General features: G+C 43.1%; 1 long non-coding RNA gene across 2 annotated transcripts in view; it reads left to right on the top strand.

Moving 5' to 3' along the window:
- LOC135983182 (uncharacterized) overlaps positions 1-23,292 on the top strand; it is a 98,612-nt gene extending 75,320 nt beyond the window's left edge. For both annotated transcript variants that reach the window (XR_010600719.1, XR_010600720.1), the window contains 2 exons: positions 19,166-19,339; positions 20,801-23,292. This is a non-coding gene — a long non-coding RNA (uncharacterized LOC135983182). The remainder of the gene's footprint in view (positions 1-19,165; positions 19,340-20,800) is intronic.
- Positions 23,293-25,060: the final 1,768 nt, after the last annotated feature.

Raw genomic sequence — 25,060 nt, 5'->3', positions numbered from 1 at the left:
CTCCTAAATGTATGCGTGTACATTTAGCCTTATTAAAATGCATATTGTTTGCTTTCACTCAGCTTACCAAATGATCCAGATCTTCAGACATGTCCTTTTCATTATTTATCACCCCCTCAATCTTTGTGTCATCTGCAAACTTTATCAGTAGTTATTTTACATTTACATATACTTATAGGATGGGAGGCTGTACTGGGAAGCAGTGACTCTGAAAAAGACTTGGGGATGATGATAGATAGTCAGAACATGAGATCCCAGTGCAATTCTATGGCCCAAAGAAGTAACGCAACCCTTGGATGTATGAATGGAAATATTGAGTAGGAGTAGAGTGATTGTATTACCTTTGTATTTGGCACTGGTGTGACCACTGCTGCAATACTGTGTCCACTTCTGGTGTCTATAGTTCAAGAAGGATGTTGGTAAATTGGAGAGGGTTTGGAGAAAAACCAAGAGAATGGTTGAAGGATTGGAAAGCATGCTTTATTGTGAGAGACTGAAAGAGCTCAATCTAATTATCTTAACAAAGAGCATGTTAAGAGGTGACTTGATCACAGTCTATCAGCACTTAGATGTGGAACATAAATTTGATAATTTCAGTACACCAGACAAAGGTATACCAGAATCCAATGGTTGGAAATTGAAGCTAGACAAATTCAGACTGAAAACATTAACCAATGGAAGAATTTATCAAGGATCATGTGGATTCTCCATCCCTGGTACTTTTCAAATTAAGATTGGATTTTTTTTTTCAAATGTGCTCCAGCTCAAACAGGAATTAATTGAAGGAAGTTCTCTGACTTGTGTTATACTGGAGGTCAGACTAGGTGATCACAATGGTCCCTTTTGGCTTGATAATCTATGACTTTATTAATCAGCTTCGATCACTGTGCTTCCCTTTTAGATATGAAAGAGCACCAGTTTATCGGTTCTTACCTTTTATTGTGTATTGCACCTCCACATGGAGAGAGAGTTCCCTCCCATCTGCTGCAATGTTTAAGTCATTTACACCAGCTACAATGCAGTAGCAGTATAGACGAGGCAGTGCCTTTGGAGTTATGCATGTATTCTCCTTTATGCTGACTACTTTTTTTGTATCAATACTTCAGTCTGGCATATTCAAATAAGTCTTGGTGGTTTGTTCTGGGGCTATGTATCTAATCAAACAGATTACTCCTGGAGGAATTCTGCGCACACGGAGATTTCTTTGCTTCCCCACAGAAAAATGACTTTCTGACAGGGAAGCAAAGGGAAGCTGCAAGAGCAGTTACGGACCACTCCCTAGCTGGGCAAGTACATCATTCCAGGCATCCGGAGCAGCTGGTGGAGAGGTAAATCACCACAGGGTCGGGGACATCCCAGCCAGTGGCTCCTACCCTGGCTGGGCTGGAGGCAGGAGAGGCCAGGACTTCCTTTTCCCCTGTAAGGAGTGGCTGGGGCTGTGTCAGACCCACTTCTCAGAAACCTCCCCCAGCTCCAGGAAGCTCAGCGTCCTCCCCTGCTTCCTGGCCCCATCGCTCCTCTGCTGCGTGGGGAGGGATCACTGAATGGGGAGCGGCTCCCCAATCCACCCAACCCCCATGCATCTGGACCTCCCATACCCAGACACCCCCGCCAACCCTCACCCTGTACACACAACCCCCCCCTAGCCCTCCATACCCGAACCCCACCTCACTGAACCTCAACCCCTGCATCTGGAGCCCCCCTGCACCCAGACCCCTGCCTCCGGACCCCCACCTCTGCACCCAGACCACCCCCCACTGAGCTCCCTGTACTAAAACCCCACCCTGACGAGCCCCACCCCCTGCACCACCCTGAGCCCCCCATCTGGACCCCCATACCACTGACCCTCAACTAGCTGCACCCAGACCCCCACCAGGCCCCATTTTCCCAGCACCCAGACCCCTCTGCTGAGCCCCAACCATTTTCACCTGGAAGCCCCTGCAGAGTCCCATTGCCCCTGCACCAGGAACCCCCATGACGAGCCTCTGAGCATCCAGATCCCCCCACAGCTAGACCCCCGACTGAACTGCCTGCACCTAGATTGTCTCACACAAAATCCTTTCACCCCCCCACTCTGAGCCCCTCCACACTTGGATCCTGCCTGGTTGAGCCTGCCTGCCGCACACCTGGTGCTCCTATTGCAGAGGGGCAGGACTCCAGGGTGTTTCTGGGGCAGGCCCAGGCCTTGTGCTATGTCAGAGTCAGGTGCAGCCTCACCACTGAATCCGTGTCCTAGGAATGGAGGGTGGGGAGGCTGCAGGGTGATCTCCCACCTTCGTACAGCCAGTGGCTCTCCCTGCCATGCTGGAGTCAGTGCATTTATTTATTGACAAATAAAGCTTGCAGAATTTTAAAATATTGTGTGCAGAATATTTAATTTTTTTGGTGGAGAATGCCCTCAGGAGTGACAGATGTTCCTCCACCAGCAGGTGTAAGTGCCCCCCTTTTACCTTAGAACACCCAGGGCACTGGCTGTGCTTAAGTGATCCGCGTGGTAGCTTTCACAGAGCCCACAGACTAACACGGCTGCTACTCTGAAACCAAGCTAAAGCTGTTAACAGCACCCTGTCACATACCTCCCACCTTCATATTTCTAGCTTGGCTAGGGTCCCCCTTTCCCTCTAGGGCTCAGCTTTCTCCCTGACTGAGCTCTATTCCTTTTGAAAGTGGTGATCCCTCACCACCCCTTAAGTTCCCTTAGTCTGCCTTTCTTGGGGTCACCTGTGAGGGTTTCCCATTGTCTACCCATAGAATAAGCACTCTTTAGGTGGGTTTTACCCCACAATTCAATTTCATCCCATAAGCCATCACACCAGAGACAACGTGACTGTGGATAGGGATCTACCCCACCCCTTGTACAGCCAGCTAAGTTTCTTTCCCAACCAACTCCTCAAACGCCAATGGTCTCAGATCCCTCTTAGGAGTTAGGCCTTTGGGGAGTCACTCCCTTGTCTGGGCTCCCTAACTGGGGTATATCTCCTGCCCTTTCTTCGGGTTGTCCTTGTGTGGATGACCCCTGATCCTTCACTCCCTTTTCTGGCTTCTCTTCTGCCCTGGTATTCACCTGGGCCTCACTTTCTTGGCTTGTTGGTATTTGTTTAGGCTTTTCACTTTCCCACTTCTCCTTTTCCCTGGCTTTTCCTGGCTTGTTGTTTTCTGTTTAGGGGTTTCTGGCTTAAACTCAGCCCCTCTTTTCCTTATTCCCCATTGAGGCTTCTTCCCCCTAGGCCTCCCTGCTTCTCCTTAAAGGGAATGGATTGCAATCAGTCCCCATGACCACAGGATGGGGCAAGTTTCCACCGCCCCAACCCTTTTCCATCAGAACATCCCCAGTGTCTCCAATGTGGCTACTGTCACTGGATTTTTTTTTTTTGTCCCTGTTTATGGATTCCATGCAGTCCGCTCTCAAAATCACTGCAGTTTGACCAGCCTGTTCAGCAGGAGTGAACAACTGGCTGCGGAGTCAATAGCCCCCATCCCGGGGCTATGGCCCATCCTTTCAGGTATTGTTTTCACATCCTTCCTAGGTGTCTCCATAACCCAAACTTCCATTAAACACATTCACAGTATGTTAGAGACAGATAAGACCTATTCAAGCATCCATCCATTCATGGAGCCAGTGCAGGATTGTTCCCTGCTGTGTAGTATCCAGAGACCTAATGACTCAGATCTTCTGCAATTAACTTAAACACCCCTGTTTATCTGGTGACATGCAAGTGAAATAAACACATCCAGATATTCAACAAAGAGGAAATTGGGGCATGGAGATGTACCTTTTTTCTTTTTGTGTGTGTCCCAAAGAAAGACTGACCTTCAGTCACTTTTGTTAAGTTCACAGCACATATATCACTGAATGTGTTTTTGTATCTCTGAGACAGCATGGGCTCTGTGCTATAATATAGACTGCTATGAACCTAATATATATGTATTTTAACAGCAAAATAGTTACATGACCATTGTTAAGTGAACACAATGTCAATGAGTGGCAGGAGTTAGATCTGCCTTCAGGGATAGATTTAATTTAGAAACTGTCATGTGGGCAGAAAACCAGTGTATTTTTAAAAAAAATATGCTTTGGAGCAAAAAATAGTTCATGAATAGTAATTCATGCTTTGTAGTGACTCCTTCTCAGGTTACTGCATCCTTGTGGTAGACAGTCTTTGTCATCTCCAGGGCACAGTAGAAAAGCAGACATTGTTAAAAGAATGTTATGTATTCAATATACTGCAAAGGCAAGTATTTAACTCATAATTTTTGTATCCTGAATTTTGTACTGGTAAAGTCAGTAGAAAGCCTATGTAACTATTGCCTTTTATCTAGCTAGCTAGTTAGCTATCAAAAATATAATTTGTAAATAGATAATATGGGTGGGACTGATAGCATTGATTATTTTTAAGTTTTCCCCGCATTCTCAGCCCTACACAGGACCCCTGTTACAGTCCATGCACAGGATGGAGCTGCTCCTGGGATGAATCAGAGTTGTGTAGTGAAGCAGGCTGTTCTTTGTAGGACCCCAGACTCATCTTTTGCAGAAGTTAGAAGATTTGTAATGAATGAGTGTAGCGGGATGGTCACCCCGCTCCTGCCCTGAGGAGGTTAAAGCAGCCCTGGAGAGGGCTGTGGCGGAGAAATGCTAGGCTGATTGGGGGAAGCAGACACAGGTGGGGCCATGCCCCAATCAGGCCACAGCTGGCCCGAGGGCCGTCCCTAGCTATTTGGGTGCTCTATGCAGCCCCCCCACGGGAGGGCTGTGTGGGGCCCCAGGCCTCCACCTTCCCCAGGGTCTGGGAAGCAGGAACGGTGGAGGGAGGGCACTTTTGGGGCCCCACAGGCCCAGAGTGGTCCGGGGGATTAGCGGGGGGCCGGGAGCAGCCTGCTTCGCTTCCCTCACCCTGGCCCCAGCCGTGTCACTCGAGGGAAGGGATTTGGGGGAAGGGATCCCCCAGTACTCACTGGCGGCGGCGGGAAGCGGAGCAGCCTGGCCCCAGCCCGCTCTACTCCGCCAGCTCCCAGCCACGGTGCTCCGCTTCCCGCCACTGGTGAGTCGGGGAGGAGAATCCCTTCCCCCAAATCCCTTCCCCCGAGCGATATGGCTGGGGCCAGGGTTAGGGAAGCGGAGCAGGCTGGGGCCGTGTTGCTCTGCTTCCCGCCGCCAGTGAGTGCAGGGGGTGATCCTTTCCCCAACCTCCCTACACTCACCGGCGGCGGGAAGTGGAGCAATGTGGCTGGGAGCTGGCGGAGTGGAGTGGGCTGGGGCCGGGTTGCTCCCCTTCCTGCCGCTGACAGTGAGTGCCGGGTCACTGGGGGAAGAGGTGGAATGGGGGCAGGCTGGGGGCGGAGCAGGGGGGAAGAGTAAGAGGTGGGGCAGAGGGAGTTGTCCGGGGCCCTACACCCAGGGATGGCCCTCCCCTTGCAGTGGGCGCAGCCCACGGGGAGGGGGCTGGCTGAGGGATAGGACTGGTCGCCGGGGCTGGTGCTGCCGCTTATGCAGCACACAGCTGTCTAGGTCACTATGAAATTTGGGGCAATTTGGTGCCCCAAATTTCATGGTGCCCTCCGCAGCTGCGTATGCTGCGTATGCCTAAGGACGGCCCTGGCTGGCCCTATAAGAGGGCTGAGGGCCAGAGGCTGAAAAGAACTCTCTCTAGCACCCTAGAGAGAGAAGGACCTGGCTGCCTGGGAAGCTGAGAAGGGTACCTAGGGTGGAGCAGTGCTGGGGAAGGGCAGATGGAGCTGGGGAGCTCCAGCCTAGCAAAGCCCCTAGGAGGCTGAGATAAGGGCCCACAAAAGTGTACTAGGGCTGCAGAGGAGCAGCCCAGAAATAGGCAGAGACAGCTGATCCAACCCCCCTTGCCAATGATGAGTGGTATACAGTCTGCCGTCTGCCCCCATGATGGGGCTTAAATGGAGACTTGCAGTAGCCACTGAGGCAAGGTGGGGATAGGGGGTTGGGGGTTCTCCTGGGAGGGGAAACCCAGAGTGAGGGGGTACTGCGGGGGGCAGAACCCCTGAGCAAAGGGCACTGGGGTCTGGGAAGGACACGGGGCCAGCGGCAGGCGAGACACCGGCCTGCAGAGGGCGCTCCGGGCTGGAAAGAGTTAATTCCCTGGACGACCAGCAGGAGGTGCCGTGCCGGTGAGTCTTCGCCCTGCCACAATGAGGCAGGGGATTATAGGAAGAGAGAGGATGGCCTCAATTATAAAGGCAGTTGAATACTTTCCCGGAGAATTGGATTCTATCCCTGGTTCTGCCATAGTCCCTGTGTGATGCTGGACAAGTCACTTTAACCAAACTTTCCATTAGTCACTAATTATTGTTCCTCATTATCTGGGTGCCTGATTTGAGCTGCCGGGGTCTGATTTCAAAGCATTTACAGCTGCAACTGGAGTCAATGGCTGCTGGGCTTGACAATATAAAGTGCTATACAATGCTTCTTCTTCAATGCTTAGCCCAGGGATCGGCAACCTTTGGCAGGTGGCTCACCAGGCTAAGCACCCTGGCGGCCAGGCCGGTTTGTTTACCTGCCGCATCCGCAGGTTCGGTCGATTGTGACTCCCACTGGCTGCGGTTCATCGTCCCAGGCCAATGGGGGCTGTGGGAAGTGGTGCAGGCCGAGGGATGTGCTTACCCTAGCGCGCCGCATGCAAAGGTTGCCAATCCCTGGCTTAGCCAGACAGTCGGCCATAGTGATCGTTCACCATTTAGTCCGTTCCTGTGCAGCCACAAAGGCTTGATGGCTTGAATGTCCAACATCAATGTGAAATACACTGAAAAATCAGCTGTTAAGATTCTCAGATGGGACACCCAAAATAAGTGAATACCTTTGACCTAACTCTCTCACTGCCTCAGTTACCCATCTGTAAAATTGAGAGAATATACTCTCCCCCCACATCACACAGGGGGGTTGTGAAAATAAATTCATTAACAGTTGTAAAGCATTCAGACACTCTAATGATGTACTCCATAGAATAGCTCATGAGAAAATTAATAATTTTGTCTTCAGAGCAGGGTTTGAATAGTGTGCCATAAATAAAGTATGGGGCCACTCATTGAACAATGAGGATAAAACAAAATATCAATAGCTCCTCATTCAGTGAGTACTGTCCATTCTGGGCACTGAATGAGGCAGGGCTCCTGGGGAAAAATAATATATGATCATGTAATTAAAGACTATATCATAATGCATATGCACAAAAGGGCCACATTAATATTGTGCAGCCAAACATAATTCTGGAATTTCCTTACTTTTGAGTGCTTGACTGTACAATCTTAATAATGTTCTTTTCGCTTAGGGTTGTTTGTTTGTTTGTTGTTGTTTTTAAAGTAATTTCCTAGAATTTTTGAAAAGCAAACTGAAACAAACAGAAATTCCATCATGCATCATAATGTTGACAGCCACATGGGTCATCAGCAGGCTTGGATGCTGGACAAGTCTTTTGATCCACCACAAAGACCTCTTCCACTGGAGCTAGCAGAGTAATTGATAGCCATAGTAGCTTGTAATCCTCTATTTGAACCAGCACTAGAGAGGGATGGGACACTTGGATAGTGGGTTTTACAGATATTTGCTGATAGCAGAGGGATGGTGAGAGTTGGGTATCTTAGGTTCCATTCCAGGCTCTGGAGAGGAGTGTACTCTAATAGGCACAGACTCTTCTGCCCATATCATCAAAGCATGACCCGCCTGCCCTGTCCCTATCCGAGTTCTGTCTTTTTCCTATCCCTGGTTCCTACTCCCAATCCCATTCTCCTCACCGAGACAGCCCCACTGCTCAGGAGTCTCATCACAATTCCAAACTCCTTGCCCAGCAAGTCCTAATCTCACCCCTCTGGACTCCTCATTCCAATCCTCACACACTTCCAGTCCCAGTCTCCTTACCCAACCAATAACAGCTCTTCCCCTCCCAGCTCCTCATTCAGCCTGTCTCCCTCCCCCAACTTATCCTCCAGTCCTTCCCCCACTACCCACATTCCCCTTTCCCACTTGCTCCCTGTCCCATTCCCCTGCCCAGGGTCCTGGTCCAATCTCAATGTCACCACCCTGGTTTTTTACCCAGTGTCTTTGCCCTGAGCAGTCACAGTATTTCACCTGCACCCTGGTTCCTCATCAGATCTATCTTCCCATCCATCCTCGCCTCCTTATCTCCTTCCCCTTGGTCCACTGGTTTTTATTGCCAGTCCCCTTGCCAAGCCAGTCCTAATTTCCTCCATTGGCTTTTCATTGATCAGAGAAATCCGCTGCCCTCCCCACATTTTTTCCTTCCTGCTCCCAGTCCCCCTCTGGGACCAGTGGGCGCTGTGATCGGCAAAACATGCGGATGCGGCAGGTGAACAAACCATCCCGGCCCACCAGGGGGCTTACCCTGGTGGGCCGCGTGCCAAAGGTTGCCGATCCCTGGTCTATATGGTCCTACTGAGTGCATATAGATTTTTTTTTTCAAAATCCTGTTTAGACACAGAGAATGGTGAATCATTGCCCTCTCCTCATTAAGGGCACCGTGCCCAAAAATTGCAGAGATGCTCAGCACCTCGTTGGGTCAGGTCCTGTGATTCCATGTGGCAGCCACTCCTCAATGCATCATTAGGTACTAGTCACTGTTGCATGTCTCAGTATCTTAAGAACATCCAACTTTGTATACCCCAGAATTGAGACACTCAAAATAAATAGCCACATTTGAAAATTTTGCCTTGCCCACTGTCACACAGGAAGTCTTTGAGAGAGCCAGAAATCCTGACTCCCAGTTTTGTACTTTGACCATGTGATCAACCATCCTCACCTATTAGAGTATAAATCAAGATCCATATATCCCCACACTCCTATGTTTATATATTCTTTTATTCATTTCTTCATATTAATAAAAGAAAACCAAATAAAGCTGGATTCATATAATGAAAATATATTCAATGGTGTAAATGGAATTGTTTGAAAGTGCCACCTCTTTAAAGGAGTAAATGTATAAAGATGTGCTCTTCTGCATTTGCCTTTTGGCCCTGGTGAAGACTTCAGGCTGAATCATACAGCTTCTGATTTATACCTGGCATGTAGCTGGCCAACTGCCAACATTTTGTCATTGTATGAAATAATGGAATTTTGAATTGATACAGCAGTGAACCACTGATTTTTTTCATGAGTGCAAAGCTAATCCAAGCAGGTTGCTTCATACTTTCTTGAATATATATTCTTGCTTTTTACCCTGACCTGGAGACTAAACTGCACTGGAGAACCAAAGATCAGCATCACTGTACTTTACCCAGTTGCAAACTTCTCCTTACTCACATTGTTTAGCTAGTTCTCTGTACTCTGCATTTCAAAAATGGTAATGTTCAGTAGCACAATACCTGTTGCAAAGTAAATGTCTAAGTTGACTCTGGAAGGGAAGAAGAAATTTTCTGTAATGTCTTTGAACTAGGCTAACTATAGCATTCAGATACGAGCAAATAGGCGAATCCACTGTAGTGTTACTTTTGAAAAAGAGGTCATCCACAGTCTAGCATCATTGAAGCTTAATATATTTGAAAGTTCTGGTTCTGCTTTATTAGAGAGAATGTGGAGAGCTCCCCCCTGGCTAAATCCAGGAGAGCCAGTAACAGTTCCAAATGACTGCCTTCAATCCAGGAGAGTGCTGCACAGATTTTTGTCTTAGTTGGAATAAAAGCTTAGTGCTAGAGTTGCACTTCCTACCAAAAGCAGAGATACCGCAATGTTCCCTCTTCTTATGTTTTCTGCCTTAAAGTCTTGTTAAGAAAATATCTGATGAATTCACAGATGCCCTAGGCTTCAGAACAGTTCCCAAGGATTGTGTTGGAAGTTTCTCTTGTGGGACATATAAAACAAGACTGGGAACAAAAGTAGAACCTATATTGAAGGGAACAATTTTGGACAGTCTGGAAGATGAAGTGGATCATCAAACAGGTTTTTCCTTCTGTAATTTGCAAGATTCTGTGCATCTTAGAAATTTTAACTGATCTTTCTAGGGTTTTACGATTTTTCTTGACAGTACTGCTTAAGGTTGTGATACTTTAGAAGTAACTGTCAGATGGAGGTGGGAGAATTAGGACATGTGGGTGATCTTTAAGTAGAGCATGAATCAGGAAAATGACTTTTGGAAAAGTCTTACATTTTGAGGTGCAAGAAAATCCTATAATGATAATCACATGAAGTTACTTACACTTTTGGAACCTCCAGATATGTTTGGTTTCAGGCTGAATTTACAGTTCAAGTTCATATTGGTTTTTGTTTTAATCAGTACCAGTTCGTTCACCCATGTAATGAAACCAATAATTAATCCATTGGACCTATATCTCCAAGGCCATGGTGGCTGTGGAGTCTTTTGTACCTGAGCAATGTGATTGTAAAATGCTTCTATTTGACACTGAAGTATTTTACACCTACTTTACACAAGTGAGAGTGACAACAGAAGATGCAAATAGGGTGACCAGATGTCCCGATTTTATAGGGACAGTCCCGATATTTGGGGCTTGTTCTTATATAGGCTTCTATTACCCCTCATCCCCATCCCGATTTTTCACACTTGCTGTCTGGTCACCCTAGATGCAAAGCAGTTGAGAATCAAGGCCTGAGTGTTATCCAACCTGTATAATGGATTGAACTCTATATTAGATGATTGGAGCAAATGTGACTTAATAGTTAGGTTTATGAAATGAGATTCAGAACTCCTAGGTACTATATGTGGCCTTGTCACACTAACCTCTGTGCTTTGATTCACCCATCTGTGAAATTGGTATTATAATGCTTATTCATAGGAGAATCATGAGGCTAGCTATTTACCTTTAGGTATTTACACAGGTCCCCCTCCCCCATTACCATACTGTCTATGCACTTCAGACTTTTATGGAGTTAGCCTCACAACAGCTGTTTGAGGCAGGAGCAAGTTATCTATTTTACTGTTGAGGAACTGAGTCTGGGGTGGATGAAGGAAGTGAACCGTCATCCTCCACTTTCTAGCATAGCCCCCTCACCCATGGAGCACCCTCTCTGCAGGGCAGGAAGTGTATCTTTTATTTATCAGCAAAGCACCTAAGACAGTTTGACTTGTATATAAATGATAATGCTTACTGGGGCAGTATTTTCGTATTTATCTTCTGCTAGTTGCTCCTCTTCTCAATGAAATTCCTCCAAGGTGGACTGAGGCAACGGGAGCACAGGTAGGGGAAGAAGGAGGAACAAGAAGCTCTGGAATTAGGCCTTTGTACAGATGTCCCCTATCATCAGGAAGTGTGCCAAGATCTGCAGGGATTAGGAGAAATCTGTATTTCGCCCACCAAACCTTCTGCCTGTCCAAAGTAGTGATTAGAAGGAAAATCCATGAATTGATACACAAAGATTTTCCAGCTCCGTATATGGGATTTTCCTGCAGAGGGAGCTATCGGGCCCACAGAAATTACTAAAATATGTTAGCCCTTTGGCACATCATGCACAACATATTGGCTTGTATCCTGGGCTGCATCCAGTGTTACCTCGATGCACAGAAGGGAGGGGAGAAAAGGGTCATGTCTACACTGAAATAGGAGGTGTAGTTTCCAGCTGAGGTAGGCCAGCATGCTAAAAATAGCTGTGTTGCCATGGGGGCAAAGATAGCGGGATGGGCAAACTACCCGAGTTTGCTCATTCCTGTCTGAGACCCTAGGTATGTACTCGAGTGGCTAGCCCATGCTGCTGCCTGTGCTGCCAATGCTATTCTGCTATTTTTAGTGATCTGGCTCGATCAAAGCTTGCTCGGGTATGCCTCTATGTGCTGTTCTGATCGCAGTATAGACATACCCCAAAGTAACATTGCCATCTCTCCTGGCCCTATAGGGCAGACAAGGTCTGAATTGGCTCAGGCACAAATTACAACCCCTCTGTAACTTGCACCAGGTGGAACTCTCCCTTAGGGACTGTTCCGCTACCCCAGAATCACCCGAATAATTTCTGCTTCAGCTGTAACTCCTCCTGACCCTGGCACACTCCTTATCTGACCTGGCCCATAGCCCAGGGAGGCTATGCTGGTTTTATGCCACCAAGATTCCCTTGTATGGAAGAAATTCTCAGCTCTCTGACTTAGGCAGTTTTAAGTATGGTGCTGCTGTCTCTGCTAATGGCCAGTAAAGGATGCTTCTGAGGAAGATTACTGCTCCCACTCACCCTGTGCAGACACAGTGCATCAAACTAGTTGAATAATATCCTTCCTACCCTACAGTGATCAGCTTGTATCCTGCAGCCAGATATTGTTTACCCTTCTCTTAGCTTGTGTAACTACAAATGTTGTTATTGGTCATAAAATTCTCACTTCTTTAGGCTAGTCCATCAATATTTACATTCTTTTTTCCCCCTTGCACATTTACTAGACACTGTCATAGCAGATTAAAATGCTATACCAGGAAAAGAATGAATAAATGTTAACCTGCAGATATATATCCAGATGTATATTTTCAGCTTAGGTTGCAGAGAAAATGCTTATTAGTTAATATGAAAGGTATTAAAATGGGTTTAATTAGATTTCTTTTTAAGCATTTTCCCCTACATACTTGTCTGCTTCGTTTTAGCAGCATTTCATAAGTCAGAACTGATTCTCACTGCAAGCAAGTATTAAAGCAGTTTTAATGGTCTGGATAATTTTGGAAGAAAATTAATTAAAGAAACCATTTTCCTGGTGGCTATCAATCTCATGGCTCCGCAAGCCCAAGTTAGGCTTTTCTCCCCTTTCAGAATACTAATGTGCTACCAACTTGCTTGAAAGTAATCATACCCTCATGCCCGTGGTTTTTGATGCATTCCATTTTACAAGGGTGAATGGCTATTTATATTAATATGGCAAGAATTTAGAAATAGCTCAAAAAATCCTCCTGTCAACCTTTTCTTCTCCTACATTGTCTATCCAAAGTGGAAGCTATAAATGTATTTTCTAACAAATTAAGCGCTGTTACATCATTAGGCGTTTATGTTAACTGGTCCTGGGTTTTAATTAAATGTTGTGCAAATAGCATTTGATTCTGCCAGGAGAAACATACAATGTTCTTTTCAGAAAATCTCAGCATGTCACCTCTACCTTGCTAACTTCCTCGATGCCTAGAAATATAGGATGACATGCCACACAGTAACTCCATTGAGTATGTTGAGTACAATAGAGTTAGTGTGCTGCACATCATATCTTGTGATATCATGAGGAGACTTGGGTGGTTACTCTCCTCGTACAATGAAGTTAAAGCTGAACTCTTGCCATACATGTTACTAACATAACTTTGCTGCTATAATGCACAGCTCCTCTGAGGTCCCTTCCATGAGATTCTAGGGACCCTGTTCCCCATTCGGATATGCAGTGAAGTCAATGGGAATTACTTATGTCCTGCTGGCAGGTTATTCCATAACTGCCTACTGCAGGGTTTCTTCTGCCTTCTTCTGAATCAGCTGGTACTGGCCACCATCAGAGACAAGACACCGGATTAGTGGACCTTTGGAATGATTCACTGTGGCAATTCCTATGATTCTATTAGAGGAGCAGGCCTCAGATAGTTGCTAAGAGGATCAATGAAAGGTTCCCCTTGAAATGGGACTAGTAGAGACAGGGGAGAAAAAATATTTTATGCCCATCCAGGGCTCAATTCATCTCACTTTCCCTTACGCACCCATACCCAGATGTGTGTGGGTGTGGAAACAGAATAAGGCACTGGATACTTCACATTAAGGGATGAAAAATCAGTGCTTTTCCTGAAAACTCCAGGATTATCAGCAATATCTTCATATCATACAGAATAATATTCTGTGTCATTTGTTGGCATGCCCTGCAGAAGATTTGCTTTCAAATATCTGGTGTAAACAACTTTACAGAAAAGTCATGACCTAATGCAGGCTATATAAGATTAGTAGAACTTAACAATTGCTTAAAAGGTCAATTATTTCCTACCTGATCGATTGTGCTAATTTTTGCAGGTCAGTTAATAGATATACTGTATTTCATTCCTATATTACATTGTACAGATCAGTCAAGCAATATGGGATGCAGAGACGGTAGGTTTTTTTTTGCTAACAACAAATAAAGACATGCTTCTCTTTTCTTCTCTGTAACACTAGTATAAAACCATTAACTTTCAGTTCATTTAGTCCTGATTATTAAGTATAAGTAAGATCCGTTTCAGGTCTCAATAGCATCCAGCACTCATATTGCAATTTCATCTATAGATCTCAAAGCATTATACAAAGAATGTAAGCATCATTATCTCCATTTTACAGATGGGGTGGCTGAGGCACGGAGAAGGAAAGTCCAAGGTACACATGATGTGCGCACGGAGAAGGTTGCCCAGGGTCGCCTTTGGTGCTAGCCACCCCAAAGAGGATATGGATGGGGTGAAAAGAGGAGAAGTCATTGGCCTCACATGTCCCCTGTGGTAGCAGCATGTGAAGCTAGCCAGTTGTGTGGAGAAGAGCACACACTGCAGTGTGGTAGATTCATAGATTCGTAGGCTAGAAGGGACCATTGTGTTCATCTAGTCTGACCTCTTGTAGAACTCAGGCCATAGGACTTCTCCAAAGGGCTAAAGAGCAGTGAGGCAAATACGCTGTCCTGTTTGTTTTGGCTCCCTCAAGAACAATGTCTCTTATATCATGGCAGTGCAGCTGTGCATTGCTCCCAGCATGAGCCAGTACCTAATGGGTGCCAGTTGGCTGTTAGACATGGAATTTATTGGCTTTCTTTGTTTTGGAAAGTGATTGCCACTGCACATACAAACAAAGATTCAAAATATTTAAGAAGCATTTTAGGTGACTTTACAGATCTATGTTCCATGTCTGTCCTTTCATACAACAGGTGGGATAATAGTGAAAGGTAAATCAATTTTTCAACAAGCTCCTCAAAGGCTTGGCATCCTCTTGATTCTCATTATAATTCACTTATAACAGAAGGGATGAATTGGAAAACTCACATCCAAACATATTGACATTTCAAGCCTTTTTCACAGATGTTATTTACAGTTTCTTGCCTTGCTGAGTTTTATTGAAACTCTTATTTTGGTGTTTTGTTCAGCATCTGAAAGCCACTGAGCTGAGAAATATGCAATCTTCACTTTCTGTAATTAGCCCTTAAATGATTCTAATTCACAAAGAAATATTTTATACACGTGGAAAGGAAATATATTAAAAATTTAATAAAAGCTTTATAAGTGTGTTCCCCATTGCAAAACCAGGAAGAGATTATGGCACCAGTGCTTTGAAATATAATCCTTCTCAAAGTTAAGACACTAGGATGAGCTTTACATAGAGTGTAAATGCCACCAGCTTTACTTGCTACACCATTCTGACACTGATAGAGCTGTGTACCAGGGGCCAGATTTTTTACTCCTTTAGGATACTCTTTTGGTGATTTCCCAGCCTTAAAGATGCTAGATCCAGCAACCAAAGGATTTCCTCCAGGAAATCCTGAAGTGATGTACAACCACCTTAATGATTACCATCCCTACTCCTGATCCATGGTCTAAGAGGTGTTTCCAGGAAAAGGGAGTATGGCCAGAGTGTTCCTGCATCACAGTATTATTGGTTGCTAGAATGTCTTCAAGTGGTTATTGGCAACCCCCCTAAAAACAAATCAAAACACCCCCTTGTATACGAAAAGAGATTTAAAAGATTGGCATAGCCTCCCTTGGAAATGAGATGAATAAGAGGGGACATGACAGATGTATATAAAACAATGGCCTAGAGAAGGTAGTTCAGGAACTTCTGTTCTCCCTGTCTCATCATGACACAAGAAGAACAAGGGTATAGTCAATATAATTAAAGGGTGGGAAATTCAAAACTGCTAAGAGGAAATACTATTTCACACAATGTGAAATTACCCTGTGGCACTCATCACCACTAGAAGTTGTTGAGATCCAGCATTTAATCTGATTTTTAAAAGGATTTGCTATTTACATGGATATCAAGACTATTCACAGTTATAATTAATTACAATAAAAATGTAGGGGGCTTGTGCTTTATGCCAGCCTGTAACTGTGAGAGATCAGGATGAGACCTAATGTTGGGGACAGATTACCCCATATCTGACTATTGCAAGGTTCATACACTTTCTCTGAACCATCCAATTCTTTCCACTGGAGGAGAGTGACTAGGATACTGGGGTAGATGGCTCACTGGTCTGATCAACTATAACAATTCCTATGTCAGCACAATTTAGAGCCACCATTAGGTGGCTTTAATCTGAATTGGGAGACCAGCTCATCACTGAGCCAGGCAAAGATTGCAGGGCTGCAAAAGAAAAGCTGATCTCATGTTGGCCTGAATGTGAAATGACAAAACCACAAATAACAAGTGCCTTTCTCTTCTAGGCTGTACCTCAGGGGTTCTCAGACTTTTGTACTGGTGACCTCTTTCACACAGCAAGCCTCTTAGTGTGACCCCCCTCATACATTAAAAACACTTCTTAATATATTTAACACTATTATAAAGCAGGGTTTGGGGTGGAGGCTGACAGCTCATGACTCCCCATGTAATAACCTCACGACCCCCTGAGGGGTCCCAACCCCCAGTTTGAAAACCCCTGCTGTACCTTTAAATCCAGCTCAAATCAGTAGCTACTGAAAGTTGTTCCTATTTAATGCAGTCCAGTGACCAATGTGAAAGAGCTGGTGATCTCAAATTTGTTGCTACTGTACACTTTTCAACATTACAAAACCCACCACCACAGTAGGCTCTCTCATTGGTAGGGAAGCCAAGGACAGAACAGACTGCAGAACCTAGATACTCTTCTAAACCTTGTGGTGGTTCTTCCAGCTCAGGACTGATGTTGTATAGGGGACGGTTGTGCAGACATTGCCAGTACTACGTTCTCTAGATAGAGAATGTCCATTGCCATGGCTCTCAATCTGCATCTTTAATTCACTTTAAGAATAATTGAAAGGTGATGCTGTGCCTATGACTAAATAAAAACAGACAAAGGAGTTCAATAATATATTCACTTGATTTTCCCTGTCATCACCCCCCATCAGAATAATCCATTACGTTTTTAAAACATTGTGGGAAAATAACTCCTTACATTACTGAGGCTTGAATAACTTTAAGAATACTTGAATCTTGAAAGGCTTGGTACAAAGCCTATTTAACTAGCCCAGTTTCCAAACCATACTATAGTTTTACGCTATGTTCCATGTATTATCACTGCTACTGTCATGATCTGAGTTACCATCTGGAAGCAATCATACTGGTTAGAAACAAATGATGAGCAATTCTGTTTTCTGAGAGATTTATATAATTTCATACAGTGCTTGTAAGATTAAATTGCTTTGGTGTAAATGGCTAACATCTGTCCAGGTTAAAATTAATGTAAATGCGGTGCACTCTGGGCTATTTCTGTTAAAGAAAAGTCTAAACCAAAAGTGCTATTGAAAAGCTGTTAAACTATCATGAGAATCCCCCCCCCCCCCCCCAAATAGTAGTTAAGGGCCTCATCCAGTGCTGGTTGAAGTAAATGGAAAGATTCCTACTAACTTCACTGGACATTGGTTAGGTAGTAAGACCGGCTCTTCTTTACAAACTAGGGGGAAAAAACTGATTAAGGTAAGATTCCAAACTGGAACCAAGCTCTATGAACTTTGGGTAAGTTTGGACCTTGACCTAGAACTCGATGGGTCATGCCCATCTCTAGCCATAATAATTATTTGTGTTGCAATAATGCCTAGTGGCTCAGTCAGGATTGAGGCCCAGTTATGCTAGGCACTGTACAAACATGTAATAAAAACTTTGATCCCTGCCCCAAAGAGTTCAGTAATGAAATTTTGACAGTGAAGCTGCAATCAGAAAAGATACATCTCTGCCAAACTACCACATTTTCCTTTCGTTGTTAAACCTGGGGTGAAATCCTAACCTCCTTAAAAGCAATGGGAGTTTTTCCATTCACTCTAATGGGGTCACAATTTCACCGTAGATATCTTCATGAATATGAAACTTTGCCAAGTCCTCCAGTGAATGCAGATCTTCACAGCATGAAAGTTTACTGTTTACAGTTTTTTGTCTGTGAAAATTGCCTTTCATAAAATCATAGATTTTACAGATAGAACAATTAAGTCATCACCGTCCCATGGCCAGTGCATGATGGTTCATTATGGTATATTCCCAGTGCTTTCTCCAGTACATTTGGAAATGACCCAAACCATGGGCATTCTACTTAACAGAGCTCACTGTTAGGAATTTTGTCCTCATATTAAATCTAAATTTTGCTTTTCTTAATTTTGTGCCTTCACCCCTTACTTTTTCTTTGAAAATCTTCAGTGACTGTAATCTTTCAGGATTTTCCAAATTATAACATAGTTATATATACATATAACATTTAATACATTCAAACAGAAAAATCCAGCAGAGACATTGTAATGGCATCTAGATGCTTCATAATGCCTACTGACTTAACCAGGGATAGATACCATTTTGGTTTACTAAGCAAACCACAGGACCTGAGTTAGAATCTCAGCTGTGTTAATCTGCAAAATTCTTATTATTATTACTTTTTGAGAGGAAGGATGGTTGTGTGGCTAAGGCATTGGACTGGGACTCAGGATATCATTGTTTGATGTATGGTTCTGCCACAGGCACTGTCACCTTCAGCAAATGATTTAATTTTGCTGTGCCTCAGTTCCCAACCCTTTGTCTATCTTGTGTATTTAAGTGGTAAGTTCTTCAGGGCAGAGTGTTTCTTACTATGTACATCACCTAACAGAATGGGACCTTGATCTCAAATGGGGCTTCTAGGTTCCAGTGTAATATAGATAATATATATTATTACCTATGGTTTGCTAGGCACTTTACAAAGGGGAAGGCGCATATATAGATGCATGCTGCTAATTGATCAAGCTCCCTCCAGTTGGCAACACAGTTTGCACCACTGTGAAATCACATGGGAAGATTTCTCTGTAAGAAGCATATCTTTGCAATATAGATTGAAATCCTGGTCTTATTGAAGTTAGAGACTTTTGGTATTGACTCTAATGGGGCCAAGATTATACCATAGTGCCTCTAGTCACTTTGTTATACATAGTAGTCTACAAATTCTCCACTTCCTATTTTAACTGCTTAACCTCTAGCCTCGGGTTCCTTCCCTGTTAGGTCTTAACAGTTGAGAGTCATGTGATTGTATTCAATTCTGGTTGAAATAGAAATGTCTCATTTATTTTCCAATGTTTTCTATAGATTGGTCCACTTTGTGTCCAGGATTTGATACACCACACAATGCAACTGAGTGCTGCTGAATATGGCATTTTAAATTGCTTCATAACTATAGCATAGTTCTTCCAGGATTGGCACACCATTATGCACTACATCTTTCCCCCTGAGTGCTACAAGATGTTTCATTGATCTTTAAAGGTATTTCTTTTGCTGTACTTTTAACTGTCTACTTTCATGCAAAGACTTCATTGTTGGGCTTGTCTTTATTGATGCTGAAAAACCTGCATGCAATTTGTGCCCCATTAAAATGTCTGCTGGGGATAATCTGCATTCTTAAAGAGCTGCATGTTAAGCCAATAAAACCAAATATGGATATGAGGTATGCTTATATTCCAGCAGTCTTTTGAAAAGCATGTGCTCCTTTTTCTGTCTTGCCATTGCTTAGGGATGACATGCACGAGTGGACATTTTATCTGAATTCATATAATACCATAAATTGATAGGATGTTTTTTTTGGTTGTTTGTTTTTACTTTCTTTGCTAGGAGATCGTGGAACACTTGTCCATGGCTAATGATGCTAGAATCCCAGACCCAAGGAACATAGATTTCACATGCTTTGTCACTACACAGTACTATCCCTAGACTGGCTGGAAAAATACCCAGTAATTTACTATCATTGGCCTGAATTACATGAGATGAATCTGAGCCCAACTACTTCTGACATCATCAACTCCCTTCATCTTTCATACTCAGGAATTATGATTCTGTCAGTTTCAGTAATATTCCTGCTCTCAGTGATAATTCAGCTCACAGTGGACAGTACTGTTCACATGAACCTCTGGGTACTAAGTCTAAGTTAACATCTACTACACTTGGCTTCATATTCTTTCCGGAGAAATTCTCTCTGTTTGTTCCTAAGGAAGGTGGGACGCTGATTCACATTCAACTAAAATGAGACCTTTCCATAATGTTGAAGTCATTCTCACTCAGAAACAAGTATGTTTACACTTATATTAGTCCTGGATACCACATGCTCTTTGTGGAAATTATTCTGCTTTCATTTACACCAAAGTAAATCAGAAAGAATTCCAGTGAAGTCAGTTGGAGTTACATTACTGAGAAAAAAATGTAAATGAGATCAGAATCAGGTTCCAAATCCTTATAATTTAATCAAATATAGGATAGTAAGGATTTGATTTTTATCAGTAAATGTTGGTAAACGTTGAATTCACCATACACACACCGACCAAAGAAAAATAATTCCATCGACAATAATAGAAATTTGCAGCTAGGCAAGGTAAGAAAAATGTGCTTGAGAACATATTGTAGTTTGATTTAAGGATATTTACTTTATATATTTTGGCATGTGATGTTGACAGTTTGTGTTTTAATGGCTATAAAGCCTTAAATTTTGGAATCTCAACTTCTGTCATTAAATATTGTCTGACCCCGCCCTCCCCTCCATAATTTTCTGCAACTATGGAAATTTAAATTGATAAAAATAATAATAAAAATGCTTAAAACCCTTAATTTCACACAATTGTACAATCTTAAATTGATAAAAATATTTTAAAAAAGCTTAAAATAAACACTGATATCTGTCAAAAAAAAAAATAGAATTCTGCCAGGCCTTATCATAGGTCTTTGAATACATTTTAGGATGTAATGCTACAAAGACACACTGAAAGCATATATCAAGACAACTGATGAGGACATCACAAGCTGGGAAGAGCAAGTCACCAACTGACGTCAATGGCGCCACATCCTCCATCAGGCAGTGGTTCACTTCAAGGAGAAGCGCCTTGCCCTTGAAGCTGAAAAGAGATAGAGAGAAGGAAGGGAAAAAAAAGAACTTTATCCCAGCAGGCAGCTGACCTGCCAGGAAATGTCTGTACCTACTGAGGGCAGATCTGTGGTTCCAGGATCGGACTCCTGAGTCATCTCAGGAGGACCCATACGTAAATCTGTGGTAGAGCTCATTCTCGAATTGAGGGACTGCCGATGAGGATGTATGTGTTGAGGGTGGGAGAGAATATCAATATTTGGGATGTTTCATCTAGTATTTGTATTTGTATTTAACCCTTTCATAATTTCCTTTGAAATCTAAGAGAGCTTTCCTGTAAATACAAGTAGTTAAGAATCTGTCTCAGTAATAATGCCTGTGGCTATCCTAGAGATTATATAAATGCCCAAAATGATCTTGATGTAATTTTCATTTCTTCCAATTCAGTATTAATGTGTCACCAATTTAGGCTCCCTCTAGATTTACTTTGATTCATTTAGACTTAATAATTTAGATTCCCTTGGACACACAGGCTCAAACTCAAAGGTGACATGTAAATTTAGTATCCCAGGTACACTGACTTAGACCTATTACATTAACTGAGATAACCCCTCCCCACTTGATGCTGGCAGACCAGGTTCCAGCTCTTGCCAAGGCTTTAGGCTTCAACTGAGCACTGACAAATTAATTGCTGGAAACCAGTCTGTTTCACGTGTGTGTTAGTATGGTTAAGATAAGGATTGAACTTATAACAGTGTGTTAGTGTTTAGACTTCATGAAATGCTTGTAAATTGCTGCATGCATTAATCTCATTTATAATATCCTTATCACATGCTATCAGGTAATATTTAAGTTTTTGCTTTATAACTGTAAAAATGTTTTCTGTGAAACTGTGAACCCAGTCAGGAGGGATCGTCTCCCATCAAGAAGGGCTATCAAAACTAAGTGGGCATTGTGGAACATCACAGTACAAAGACTTTGTTAATTGCCTTCTCACACCATGAAGAGGCTATGTACAAAAGGGCTCATCCCATTGGCTTGAGTTCTGAAAGAAGAAAATAAAAATAGCTGACAGGAAAAATGTTCATCTCTTTTGCTGTTTGGACTCTCACAGCGCTGGAGCTATGGACAAAAAGCGGTGATTCCCCAGGGTCAAACCGGGTTAGCCCTAAGAGACATACAGAACTGACAGACTACTTCAACTCTGTCACCTTTAAAACCATAGACTGTAATTCATTTGTGTGTATATGTTTGTCTAATTTAACCTTGTAATAACTCTCTCACTTCTTTTTCCTAGTTACTAAATCTTTAGTTAGTTTATTACAGGATTGGCTACAAAGCATTGTCTTTGGTGAGATATCTAAGATACAAATTGAACAAGTGACTGGTCTCTTGGGACTGGAAGTAACCTGAATATTTTGTGATCTTTGGTGTATAGCAACTGACTATCACTAAGTCCATCTTGCCTGGGTGGCAAGATAGACTGGAATACCCAAGGGAACTGTCTGTGACTCCATGGTAAGACTGTTAGGGTGCTCTAGGAGTTCACACTTGTTACTGGGATGGTGAAATCTAATTACAGAACATACCACCAGTTTGGGATCTCTGTCCTGCTTCTAGACATTCTGCTCTGAGGCTGGCAGTCATGGTCATGATCCACTCTAAACCGTGTAACACCCCCTTATACTAACTTAGATTCCTTTACAGTTACTTACACTCAATCTACCAATGTCTAAAAGAGTCAAAGTTGGTTTAACTGACATACTGAAATGTTGGAAGAAGGTGTATGTTAAATTAGAGTGGCAGTATCTTTAAGGTATGCTTTTATATATCTTCTCAACAGATGTGTGGCGCTAACTTAGGGATGGTCCACACTAACCCCCCAGTTCGAACTAAGATACACAACTTCAGCTACATGAATAACGTAGCTGAAGTCGAAGTACCTTAGTTCGAAATACAAGGTACTTACCGCAGGTCCACACGTGGCAGGCAGGCTCCCCCGTCGACTGCGCGTACTCCTCTCGCAGAGCAGGAGTACCGACGTCGACGGCGAGCACTTCCGGGATCGATTTATCGTGTCTAGACAAGACACGATAAATCGATCCCAGAAGATCGATTGCTTACCGCCGAACCCGGAGGTAAGTATAGACATACCCTTAGACATCAATAAAGTGGAGGAAGTAGTTTTAAGGGAATCAGAGTGTAAGGAAATCCAATTGAATATAAAGGTGGTCTAACATACACATCACCTCTGAATTTGGAGCAGTGTATTCTTTATGTACGATATTGCTTCTCCTATGCTAGGTCTGCATAGTGCATTATTAATACGAATTCTTGTTATAATAAACCCAAACATAACTGGCCAAAACTGGCTGCAGCCTGCAGTTCTTTTTATTGTAACTATGGACAGCAGCTCATTTGTTGTGCATGGATATTTTTCAGTTAACTGAATGTAATGATGTCTCAGAGTGAGGAAGAATGCAATCGGATTTCATTTTCTTAACAGGTGACTACTTTTGTAACTTTACATTAGAAAAGATGAGTGCCTTAAATTGTACATGGATGAAATTTTCATTTCCCCTTCTTTCTTTAACACTTACTTCAATTTCTGGTTTCAGTGGGGAGCCACAAATGACAACTGCATTGTTTGTGGTGAAAAACATCATTGCTGATTTCCGTTTTCTCATGAAAAGCTTTAGATTGAACTTGGGCTTTTGACTCATCCCTTGATACTCTTTATCCTCATTTTTCTTTCAAGCTACTACAACCAGTAATACTTTTGCCCAATGTCTTTACAAAAAAAGATTTTCACACTCCAAATGAAATACTTTCTGATCAGACTACACCACTTTCAGTATGGTGAATCAAAGAAAGAGATATATTCTCCAGATGTATCACTCATCCACTGCTGAAACACTAGCCTTTCTGCACCAGCAACACAGCAGTGTAATTCAGCCCTGATTTGGCAAGGTACTTAGGCACATACCTAAGCACACGTGTAGTCAGAACATAAGAATGGCAATACTGGGTCAGACCAGAGGTCCATGTAGTCCAGTATCCTGTCTTCTGACAGTGGCCAATGCCAGTTCCCCCAAAGGGAATGAACAAGTAATCATCAAGTGACCCATCCCCCTGTCGCTCATTCCCAGATTCTGGCAAACAGAGGCTAGGGATACTATCCTTGTCCATCCTGGCTAATAGCCATTGATGGACCTATACTCCATGAACGTATCTAGTTATTTTGTGAATGCTGTTATAGTCTTTGCCTTCACAACGTCCTCCAGCAAGGAGTTCCACAGGTTGATTGTGCATTGTGTGAAAAAATACTTTATTTTGTTTGTTTTAAACCTGCTGCCTATTAATTTCACTTGGTGACCCCTAGTCAGTGGGATGAAAGAATGACTCCTTCAGCTGAAACTGCAGGGGAATTTTAGATAAGCAGAATGTGACTATCAACACTGGAATGTAGCCAGGACACTAGAATAATATCCCTACCCTTGTATCAAGTAGCTTGGGATCTTTATTGACCACAAATGGGCAGGACTTTGGTTTTACATCACGCCTGTTATTTAATTTACTATTAACCACATGGCCTGTATCATGATCAAACACAATTAATTAATATGCCGACTAATGAGATCTAAGAGAAGTGTGATTTTTTTTCCCCATGGCTCTGATTTCTGAATTCCTCATTCAAATGCACTGAGAAAAAAAATCCCTTTGTGGCATAATAAAGAAAAGTAGATAAATGTATTGAGGCAAAGCAGATTTACTTATACTCCTCAGGGAGAGACTCTCTTACTAAGATTTTTGAATCTTCTTATGAAGTATAAATAAAAAAAGAGCAACGTCCTCATAATATTTTCACTGGTTTTGTATTTTTTATCTGAAGCCAAATGTTAATCTGCTTTGATTAATTTGCCCAACTTCCATGATTGCTACTAAAAGTTTATACCTTTTATGGAGGCAAAAAACAAAAACACTAAAAAATTGCCAGAATCCATTAAAAAAAGTTAGAATGCCATCTGTCATGAGATTTCACTTACTGTCTAATTAAGTCTCATATGTTCCCTAGTAGAAAACCATCTACTGTTCAAGGGCGCATATGATAATGAAAACATATGGTGGCCTTCCAG

This window comes from Chrysemys picta, chromosome 4 (assembly GCF_011386835.1).
Source record: "Chrysemys picta bellii isolate R12L10 chromosome 4, ASM1138683v2, whole genome shotgun sequence".
Taxonomy (NCBI): domain Eukaryota; kingdom Metazoa; phylum Chordata; order Testudines; family Emydidae; genus Chrysemys; species Chrysemys picta.
This window is presented reverse-complemented; position numbering and strand designations above follow the sequence as displayed.